Raw genomic sequence first — 8,185 nt, forward strand, 5'->3', positions numbered from 1 at the left:
GGGAATGCATGAACAAAAGGCTTTATCGTGGATTTCAAGAGAAAGAAAGGGTGAGGCAGGGGTGCAGGCTGACTAGGTTTCGGATTGGCTAGTTTGAAATTTTAGCGGGCTCTGGAGTATAGGGGCTGCTCTTCGATGTCTGATGCCTGGCCCTCAGGATGACTGGGGCAGAAAAATATTGTTTTCTGCAGTATAAAAGCCAGAGGAGGTGGTTTGGAGCGTAGGTTCTAGATTGATTGGTTGACATATCGCAGGTGTGCGTGAAGTCAAACCATGCACTATCGTTAAGAATTAGCTAGCCCTGGGAAGACAGTCTCTTTAGAATGAGCAAGGCTCCAAGATGTTAAACCATCACACCATACAGAAAATAAGAAAACACAATTAATACAGGGCTGTCCTCTGCAATGCTGTGTATATATTGAATCAATAATTGATATGCTATACCTCAATGGTTGGAATTCAAATGTTCAAGAGCCAAGGATTGACTCACTCCCAGTGACTGTATTGGAATTTGTACTGCACCAGCCCTGGAGCCTTCTCGGGGTCTGGGGAAATATTTCCACTAGAAAACCCTTTACTGAAGGTTCTGTTGAACTTGCACATGTAAATGTTATCTGTCACTTTGGGTTTCTTATGCTAATGGAATAGAAGGCAAACGAAGTAGTTACCACACTGACGGGGGCAATTATCATTGCTTATTACGAGGAAACTGGGTTGCTGATATAGGGTGCAGATGGGGAAGAGTGTGTCTGGAATTCAAGGTTTTACTGGGGCATCTGTTGGTGCACGGATGTCTGGTGTTATGGTGAACAGGTGGCAATCAAGGTCTGACAAAAGGCAAGGCAACAAAGGGTCAGATTCCTCAAGGATAAGGGCCTGAATTGGGTTATTGTTTTTTATCGTTGAGTTGTAAGAGTTCTTGATATATTCTGGATACAAGGTCTTTATCAGATATATGATTTGTAAATATTTTTTCCCATTCTATGGATTGTCTTTTCACTTTCTTGATGGTGTCCTTTGAAGCACAAAACTTCAAAATGTTGAGGTCCAATTCATTTATTTTTCTTCTGTCATTTATACTTTTGGTGTCACATCAAAGAAATAATTGCATAATTCAAGTTCACAAAAGTTTATTTCTATGTTTTCTTCTAAACGTTTTATAGTTTTAGCTTTGACAGTTAGCTCTGGTCCATTTTGAATTAATTTTTATATGTCATGTTTCCTTCCATTCCTGGTTTGTAAGATTTTGTTAAATACTTTTTCTGTGTCCATTGAGATGACTTTAGTTTTTTGTCCTTTATTCTATTAAATATGATGTATTACACAGGTTGATTTTGTATGTTGAACCAACCTTGAATTCTTGGTCATGGTGTATAATCTTTTTTTTTTTAATATGTTGCTGGATCTGGTGTATTAAAATATTTTGTTAAGACTTTTTGTACCTATATTTATAAGGGATGTTGGTCTATAGTTTCATTTTCTTGTGATGTATTTCTGTGATTTTGGTATCAGGGTAAATCTAGGGCACTGTTTGCATGGGATACTTTTTCCATCACTAGGATGTTTCTTTCCTCTCTCTGTTTCCAGTGGTATCCCCAGCCAGCTCCGGAAGAGTGACTCCCCCCTTGGCTCCATATCCTGCCCTAGTTTCTGGGCTCTGGGAACACCACCTTCTCCCTGTGTCCTTCCAGCTTAAGGAATAATGACAACGTCCTGCTGTTATGAATCTCTGTGTGCCTTCACCATCCCTTGTTTGACTTCTTAGCTCTTTCATCACCTGTGTAACTCACTTCCCGTGTTAAATTCTTTTTGTTTGGAAAACCTAGAGTGGGTCTTGTTTGTGTCAACCCTGACCGATACAAGGTGATTCCTGTCCCCAAAGAGCTTACAGTATAGAAGAAGTTAAGGTTAGATTACACTCCTGTTCTCTACAGTTAAAACCAAGACTAAGACTGAGATGAGGCTATACCTAAAACAAGGGAAGAAAGTCCAAGATTACATAGGACTGGAAGGGAGAAGGACAAATAGGTAGAATAGCTTTCCTTTTCTCCAGAGTCATAAAGAACATTCAGTTGGGCAGTGCAGCGAACTTAGCTCTTTACCAGCTCCCTACATGATATGGCTTCTCTTCTCGGGGCCTCAGTTTTTTCAAGTGTAAAATGAAGAGATTAAACTGCCTAAGAGAGATTTAAACTTGGGCATCTGAGACTCTGAAGTGCAGGGCTTTTTTTGTGGCACCCTGTCCATTGCTTAACCATTCTGTTATTCCGAATTCCCCAAGAGAGGCATAGAATTCCTCACCAAACTTTCCCTCCAACCCACAGGTTTTGGCTGTTCTCATCATTGGCATTTGGAGTCCACCGACGTTTAGGAATATCGGCAATCTCTTGAACTGGGTGGGAAGGACTCTCAGGGATTATATCTGGGTAGGGTGTTGGTAAGGAAAAGCAGAGCAACTTCATTTTGGAACTATTCCAGAAGCTTCCTCCTGGAGCCCTTTTCCATGTGCCAGATGCTTCTAAGAAAAAAATGCTCTTAGAGGTAGAAGACCTAGGTTCCAATCTTGTCTCTGCTGTAACTCATTATGCGACCTTGGGAAAATCATTTCCTCTCTCTGGTTCTTGGATATCTGTCTGAAAAGTGGTAGAATTGGACCATATAACCTTCAGACTCCCTTCTCAGGATAATCCTCCTCAAGGATTTTCTTGGTTCTCCAGCAGTTATAGGCCCCCGTAGAAGGTTCCAGATCAAGAGTTTCCACAGTATCCAGGGCAGGACTGGAGAGCTTTGTAGTAGATGCACCATGTTGTCAGGTGGATAAAGGGATGCTCTTGATTCTAATCTCCTCAGCATCCTAGGCTTGATTCAAGGTAGTGGTGCCCACCCCAGACCCTTTCCTGCCTCTCACTGTCCTGCCCAACCCCTCCAACTCTGGCTGTGTGGACATTGCACACTTTGGCCTGGGAGCCTATAAGTTTCTTAGCTGTTCTCTGAGCTTGACAATGGAGATTCCCTAGCATTTCTCAACACTGATTGCGAGCTTCCCCTTTGCACATTAGCGTGCAATTAGTGACTGTGACTCCACTCTTTATGAAGGGGACAGTGTCAGAGGAACCCAGTAGGATTTTCCAAATCCCATCCCATCGGTTGAGGCTCAGGCAGGCCACCGTCACTGTCCTCCCTCCTCTGAACTCCCACAGCACTTATTCAGGGACACCCAGAATGGCATGTATAGCAATGGCATGTTAACTATATTCTAGAATAGACCTAGTGCTTCTTTAAGACAAGATTGTGCTGTGTAATTTTATGGTAGTCTTTTTATTGCCTGAAGTAGTGCTGTGATTTTTAAAAACAGATTTTTAAATGTCGTTTGGCGGAGTTCAATAATGGATCCCATGGGTGATATTCTTTATCACAGAAGGTTCTGTCTCATCTCTCTTGTTAAAAGCATGTGTTGCATGCCTAGCAAGGGACTGGAAGTCAGCCCTTTGAGAATTCTACTTCTTTCCCTCTGGAGAACATTAAAAGACAAAGCAGAGACTCTAGAAGCGAAGCCTCTTATTGATGCTCAGGGGCTTGTGAGAGTAGGCAAAAGCATGTCCAAGCTGTGCCAAGGATGTGGTTTGTTTTATAAGGGTGAACTCTTTGATCTCATGTCCTTCATTTGGAGTGCCATGGATACTCCCAAGTGTCTGGACAAAGACTATGCCCATAAGTGAGGCAAATGCATTGTGCCTGCTTGTTTCCAGACCACCTGGACCTTTGTTCTTCCAAAGACCGATTGCCTTATGGAAATGGAAGCTGTTCAACCCGGAATACCTAATAAGCAGGTGCTTAAAAAACATTTGATTGATTAATGAAGCGACTTCAATCTTTTCCTAAGATACCACTACTCTCTCCACTTTTTTTTGGGGGGTGGGGGTGGAGTTTCTTTCTTTTCAGTTTACTTTGTTGGGAGCTGACTACAGATCCTGGTCTCAGTAGCAGCGTGAACTTTGCTCTCAGGAATGGACCCTAGGACATCTGTTTTACTTCTGCGGTGATTTCATTCAACAAATACTTCATGAGCACTTATGCACCAAGTATGGCGCTGGACTCTATGTATAGAGATAAACACTGATGGTCACTGGCCTTGCCAAGGCCACATGGAGCATGGCAGGTATATTAGTCAGCTTGGGTTGCCATAACAAAATACCACAGTCTGGGTGGCTTAAACAATGGAAATTTATTTTCGCACAGTTCTGGAGTCTGGAAGTCCCAGATCAAGATCTAGCCAGGTTAGCCTTTTTTTTTTCTGGTTTGCAGATGGCTGCCTTCTCATTAGGGCCTTACATGGCCCTTTCTCAGTATGTACTAGGGTTAAGAGAGAGAAAGTGAGCTCTCTGGTGTCTCTTCTTACAAGAACATTCTTGGATCAGGGCTCCCCTCTTATGACCTTATTTAACCTTTCTTACTTCCTCAGAGGCCCCATCTCTAAATGCAGCCACACCGAAGGTTAGAGCTTCAACATATGAATTTTTTAGGGGAACAAAAACATTCATTCCATGATAGTGGAAGAGATGGAAAAATAAAGATGCCATTACCCATAAGCAGTAAAATGTAAAAAAATGCATGAAAAGGTATACACTAAATTCAAGATAGGAAAGGAAGAGGCTGCAAATGAAATGAAATAACCAGGAGCTGAAACTGTTTTGATAATGCTTTGTTTGTGGTGGACAAGGTCTCTGTATTTTTCTTTATACTTTTATGTATTAAATGTTTCACAACATTTTTAAAATAATGGAAGATACAATTACAGTACAATGTAGTAAAACCTAATGTTGGGAGACTGGCAAGTCCAATCAATATACCATAGGAGCACACAAGAGGGGAATCAGGAAGGCTATGGAAAAAGTGGCATCGAAGGGGAGCGGGAGTGACCCAGGTGAAGGGAGAGAGTAGTGGTGAGTGGTCAGTAGCAAGTGCCGAGGCCAGAAGTCTTGTCCAGCAGACCTTGACCAGGTTACTTACTTCCTCAGAATCACTCAGTTTGGGAGTTCAGGAGACAGGGCGAGCCACATTATTCAACTTGGCCTCCTTGTAATAAGCCATGGTCAACTACTGACAGAGAAAGTGTCAATCAATGGAAAAATAATGTCTCCACACTTGTGTGGGGCTTCCGCTTTTCTAAGCACATTGTTATATCATACCTCACTTATCCCTCAGTGTTCTGTTTGGTAGGTTTCAATTACTAATTGAAGAAACAGAGTTCAAAGAGAAGTGGCTTGACCTTTGACTGCAAGCTAACGGGCTTTTCCCATCATGCCAGGCAGATGCTTGGCATGATCTGAAGGGCTCAGGCCATGACTGTCCCATCCCTGCCTGGAAAAGATGCCCTTCCTGCACCCTGCCCAGTTCTCCATGACTGTGTGCACTATCTCTGGGGAAGTCTTACCCATGAGCAAAGGTTTCTGAGAAGAAACAGAGTACAGAACCTGGAAGAAATCTTCATAGTCATTTGGTCCAACCCTGATGACTTGGTGACCTACAGGATAAAACATACCTTAGCTTACCATAAGCCCAGGCCCTTGTTATTGTGAGAAAGAACAGGGCAAGTCTGGAACAGGGCCAGGGAGAATGATGACCTTCCAGATCAGATGACCTCTCTGATCTGGAGAGACCCAACGGGAAGAAGCAGACCCTGAGTCCCCTGGATGGGGGCAGATCTGCATAAACTCAGTCTTGCCTTTCTTGCATTTGAAGCCCTGGTAAAAGTACCAATTTCTTGGCTCTACCCAGAGTATCCCATGGCAGCCAGTCCTTCTGGGTGAAGTCCAAGATGACACCTCTTAACCCTCTGCCCCACCTATAACCCCTGTTTTATTTCACTTGGGAACAATCTGTTCCCCTGTGATGCCAAGGAGAGTAGGCCTCTACCAGTGTCAGGCAAATGAACAGGCAGATTTGGCTTAGATTTAGGCCGGACAGGGAGGCTCCAAATTTGAGAAAGGTTCTGCTTTGAACTTACCTAGAATTCTGTAATCAGAAAATCTAAAAAGGAAGCTCTTTTAACTTCAGCATATGTGCACATTTTGTGTTGTCTGGTCAGTCTTAGGAATTAAATTTGAAGAGAGACTATAATCTTTTTAGGGTGTAGGGCCTTTAAAGTCTTAATCAGATCTCAGACTGTCAAAAGGCGTGGGCGGGTGCTCACCTAGGTTGAGGCCCGGGCCTGCCAATGAGACCAAACCTCAGTGCATTTTATTTCGTTCATAGTTTTTGCATAGGCCTAAATTTTGTGGTTGGGTCCACTGCAAAGAGGACCCACTTTATCTATCTATCTATCTATCTATCTATCTATCTATCTATCTATCTATCTATCTAATTTCCAAAACGGCAGCCTCCAACCACACACAAGTGTTATATCTGTACCGAGCAATGCTGAGAGAGAGCAAGCATTTCAGCACCTACAATTATAGGTCCATGTTGGCCAGCTGTATTCGACTGATGAGCTTATCACTAAGAATCAAGACCTAAGGACCACCACCAGCCACCACCAGCAACTGTGGACCACCTCCAGCATCCATCCTGGGCTTAGGATGGGGGCTCCCAATGGACCATGAATGGCCTCTTATATCAGCTTAAAATAATAGCCTTTTGCTCAGACTGCCCTGTAGGAACTGATGAATTGAGTGAGGTTTCCATTCTTCTGCAGCCTTAGTGAAAAAAGGTGTGGCTGTCTCTCCTAGGTTCAAGTGTTAGAATGAAGAGTTGGAGCTCACTCAGAATAGTGCTATGTATTATTTTGTTTCCTCTCCGCCCCTCCCCTCTTTAGTAGCTCATCACCACTTGTATAAAGCATCTAAAGACTTCATTTCTTGGTCCTTGACAATGAACAGAATTGTTTCCCTAAGCCTGCTATACTAGAAAAAAAAAAAAAGAATAAAGACCGACAGATGTGGGGTGAGGGGCTTGTCAGGCTGCAGGGGGAAGGAGGAAGATCTCTGGGAGGAAGAAAAGGGAAGGAGGGCTGGGCACAGTCTAGTGGGAGGTCTCAGGTCACCCCAACACCTGTTGCCATGGCCTGGTGGCGGTTTCCTGCCACTTGTCAGGACGCGTGTGCACAGAGAACACAATGGGTTTGCCTTGACGAAAAGATGCTTCCTGTTTTGCTGCATGGGTTCATTGTTGGGCATTGAGAGGAAGAGTTTATAGGTTTGTGTTTTTCATGTTACCAAGTTCCCTGAGGGAAAGGGTGGGGTCAGGTGATGCTGGGGGTCTGAAGGCAGGTAAAAGAGAAAGCAAGGGAACAAGTCATTCCTTGAGAATTGCTCAGTGAAACCTCATGCCATTCTAGTTTCTGCCAAGTGGGGCAGGGGGAAGGGGCTGGCCACACTGTCCTACTGTCCCCGATAGCTCTAAGCTAGAACCCCTTTATGTGGCTAAGGGTTGTCAAGAATCCTCTTGACTCTTTTTCTTCCTCAGTGAGACCTGGTGTTGACTCTAGCGGTGACCTTTATCTTGGCAAAATGTCAAGGGCAATGGAAAACTTGGACTGAAATAGCCTCTGTAGTGAAAGCAGGGGCAGGAAATGATGATGTTAGTCTCATGGCGAGTGATGAATGAGAAATTAAGTGCCCACTTTCCACCCCTAGACCAAGCCAATCTCTGGGCCAATCCTGCATATATTTCATAGCTGAGTTTGTTCATTTTAGTTATTAGAAAACTCAGGTGTCTTTATGTTCGCTTAGCTTGAGACCATCTGTTGTGGTGGAAAAGAGTGTCTCAGCTCAGCCAGCCAAGTTTCCAGGAGCCCCTCCTCTCTCGTTTCCTTGTCTGGGGATTGAACCAGATGATCTTGGATATCCTCTCTGGTCTCATATTTGGGAATCCCATTGATCATCTCCTGGAGGGGCTCTAGGGTTCAGAGAAGTGTAGGTTGTGTACATTTAGGGAATCCTAGTAGAGCTTCGGTCAGAAAGAAAAGCTTGGGAGAGTCCTGAAACCATCCTATTCCTTTCCACATGATTGTTTAAGGAGCTCATGCTACTTCTTCTTACTCTTATGCCCTCTTTATAGCATTCAAAGCCCTTCTCGACGCAGCCCATTCACTAGCTCTGGCCTCAGGCTCCGACCTTCCACCTGTACCTACTTTGTGCACCAACCATTCTGGGACAACTTTGGGCTCCCCGCAAAACACTGAGCA

Source organism: Pteropus vampyrus, unplaced genomic scaffold, assembly GCF_000151845.1.
Source record: "Pteropus vampyrus isolate Shadow unplaced genomic scaffold, Pvam_2.0 Scaffold503, whole genome shotgun sequence".
Classification (NCBI taxonomy): domain Eukaryota; kingdom Metazoa; phylum Chordata; class Mammalia; order Chiroptera; family Pteropodidae; genus Pteropus; species Pteropus vampyrus.